This window comes from Acyrthosiphon pisum, unplaced genomic scaffold, assembly GCF_005508785.2.
Source record: "Acyrthosiphon pisum isolate AL4f unplaced genomic scaffold, pea_aphid_22Mar2018_4r6ur Scaffold_21096;HRSCAF=23014, whole genome shotgun sequence".
NCBI classification, from domain to species: domain Eukaryota; kingdom Metazoa; phylum Arthropoda; class Insecta; order Hemiptera; family Aphididae; genus Acyrthosiphon; species Acyrthosiphon pisum.
Window position 1 is genome coordinate 1 of NW_021770525.1, and position 3,834 is coordinate 3,834.

Consider the following 3,834-nt stretch of genomic DNA (forward strand, 5'->3'; position numbering starts at 1 on the left):
CCAACAAACTCGGCGAACGTTACGATTACGTAAATATGAATAAGGTATATACGTTAATTGATTGATATTATTGTTTGTGTATTGATCAATATAAATAATTGTTCGCTATATCATATAATTATGCTCTCCGATGACAGTTTACGAAGTTGAGCTCGGTTGGATGCTATAGTGACGATTTTTCTTCCCGACGTGATACTCATATCTGGTCTTCTACGTTCTCTCAGTTATTACCCATACCTCTTTTGCCGATTCGCTGATCCGGATAATTGAATTATAAGCTTGTTTCCACTTGGTAAACACTATAAAAAGCTAATCTACCGGCTACCAACATAGTTTGAAAATCGGAATACGTATTAATGGGAGGAAGTGATGAAATATCATATGCGCATATATAGGGTGATTCGCCCAGCATGCTCACCTCCTTACTTATAATAATAATAATACCTTTATTGCAACAATAACTTATCTTTACATAGGTATTTTAACAAAATATTAAATATAAATTTATAATTGACAATATTGCAGCACCGCCAAAAAACCAAGCTTGTGCTGGGAGAGCAAATTCTTAAAAGTAATATAAATGTAAAATATAAGAATAAGCATTATAACAAATAAAATGTATAAAACAGTATATGGAGACTTAATTAGAATAGACGCAAATAATATAAGAGAGCATCCAATGATGTACAAAATCTATAATAACATGAGGGCAATAAGGATTAAAATATAAAATAGATATACATAATTGATTGACAAATATGATATAGGTAATGAGTAATAACCTATGTAATAACAGAAATTAAATACAATCTAAATCTAATTTTTTATATATTTTTTGAAAGTAATTAAATTCTAAAAATGCCTAGTTTTACTTGTTTTTAGAAACTAGGCATTCATTGGAGGCTAAACTGTAAGGATACTTTTTTTTTTATAGATAACTTACCTATTCATATTTAATTTAGTATTATATAGGTATTTTAGCAGTACAGTTGATATTTTATAAGATATTCGTAAAAATCGGTTTTAAAGCAATTTTCACCCCTCAAAACCGTCGTTAAAAGTTTAGCACAATACGCGTTATCACCGAAGACTTTAGGAAGAATAATCAGGACCATAAAACATAACGGATAAAAAATTAAAACTTTTTGTTCGTTATATTCCGAATAAAGCCACTAGCTTTTTTCGCCTAACTTCTTTGGACTATATTATTATACTTCTATAAATATTCTAAAAATGTTGCATAGTAAGTTATCTTACAGTTTTTAATTGTGTTATAGTTTAAACTATATAATAATATATTTTATGAATAAAGTTAATTTGCATGTTTTTTTTTTTTTTTGCTACACCGTATAAAGAAATCGATTCAGTCAAAATGTGTGTTGATTTATTTATAGTTCAAATACTATATCTTATAGCATATTTCATGAGTTGGGGCATATAACAGGGATCGAAACCGGTTTAACCGGTTTTCCAAAAAACCCGTTAAAACCGCGGTTTTCTCATTTCTGAACACCGGAACTGGAACCAAAAGCTTTTTAATTTATGTATAATTTGTAATTCTACTATTTTTATACGAAGAAATTATTATGTTTGGATTTATTGATAAAAATCCCGATGCAATTACTGAGTATTACAAAATATTGATATATATATATATATATATTATTAGTTATTACTAAACTTATGATTGACAATTGCAAATACAAATAATATAGTGTGATGTTATTGTAATATACAATTAAATATTAATGTAATCGAATAATGATCTCAACCATAATATGGCAACATAATATTATGTCGAATGCAAAAGTAGGCACAAGGCACCTAAATTTGGTACAAAATATTCAAGTTAATAACACGATAAATTAGTTCTACTGAACGTAAATTTGTTATATCGTATATTGTACACTAATTATACAAAGTAGCCATATTTCAGGGCTTTAGACTCGGCTCTTATAATAGTTAATAGATAATAAAAATCGAGTCTACAGTAATTAGACAGGAAAATAAAATGGAAATTTTTAAAAACCGTTTCAAAAACCAAAACTGAAAATTTTCTAAAACCGTTCTTTAAACCGATAAAATATTTGAAAAACCTTTTTAAAACCGAAACCAAAAAATTTTTAAAACCGATCTTAAAACCTAAACAAAACCAGAAAATTTAGGAAACCGTTCTCAAGAACTAAAACCGTAACCGTTAAAATTTGAAACGGTTTCGATCTTTGGCATATAATAAATATTTTCATGATTTCTCTGTATAAATGCTCTCTCTGTATATTTTCTTAAAATTGTTCGGTCTATCCCGCCTAAATTGGTCTAATAAACCCGTATCCCATAAAACCAATAGTAAAATCATGATTGTTCTGATATATAGGTACAAATCACGTATCCGTTTATACATTCGTAATCTTTTCCAAATTAGAAAAATAAATAGGTAGGTACGTCTACCTACTTAGTATAGTATAATGTAATTACAGAATTTTTTTTTGTAATCCGTTTTTAATTTTTATTTATTTATACAGTAGTATATAATAATGTTGATAACAAAAGTAAAATATTGACCGTTGATCAAGGTTCTCTGTATTTTCATTATCAGCAAAAAACCGTGGCCCAAGATAATACATTATAAGTCTACCTATATTATAATAGTTCGTGGCAAAACATCTATGCCACGATTATATTTTACCTGACATTCGAAATATGATGTTTAAAGAAACAATATAATATGTTGGTACCTATCTAATTCGGTAGCCAGTAGGTACTTATATTAAATTATTATTATAATTCATCATTTAAATAATTCAATATGTTAAAATATGCTGCGATGTGTTAATACATTTTTTAACTTACCATCGAGTTTTCATAATAGGTCTATTCACTCTAATTTTTACACTAACCACTAACGGAACTATAAACCCCTTCTCCTGAGCTTAAATTTCCTATGTTACTCACTTGTAAGCAAGGCTGGGCAAGTTAATGATATATTTTAACTGAGTTAAGTTAAGTTAAACTAAAATCTAAATCAAGTTAATAGTTAAAAGTTAATTCAAAATGTTCTATCAATTGAACTAAGTTAAAAGTTAACCAAAATTTAAAATTAACTTTTTAACTCAAGTTAAGTTACTTTTTACTAAATTTTCTTGTTACATCTAGGTAAAATTAAAACAACCAGTACCAAAAATTAATCAAAATTATTAGACAAAAAAACTATTATTATTTTATTTTCCAAAAGGTTTAGGTAACAGTCCACACATTTATTAGCATACTTCTAAAATGTGTACCATCAATTTGTATATTGAATACTCTAAAAAAAGATAATATTTATTAAAATATACCTTATTATAGTAATATCACAGAATAGATTAATAATGTAATAATGTAAATAAAAATATTGCAAATATGCAATAAATATTACAGTTAATTAGAAACAACATATCATATTTTGAATTATGTAGGTATAAAATATACTCTAAATATCTTTAATTACCTAGGTATTATTAAACTCTACTATTAAGAGGATGCTATACCCACATGTATTGGCTCCGTCTTACTAACATACTACATAGTACAATAGTACATGGTACATAGAAAACTGGCATTGAGGAGCATAAACTGTGTAGTGTTGTTAATTTTAATATTACTGTACATTGACTTATTATCTAATGTAAGGTAAGAAATTATTTATTACCTCTTGTCAGTTTTTTTTATATTTTAATTGTAAGCGTTTAAACATAATTGCTAATGGCTGTCACTAATTGCTTTAAAAATAAAATATTAAAAAAACCTGCAAGAGATAATAAATAATATTTTTACCATTAAATTTTATAAAAGATC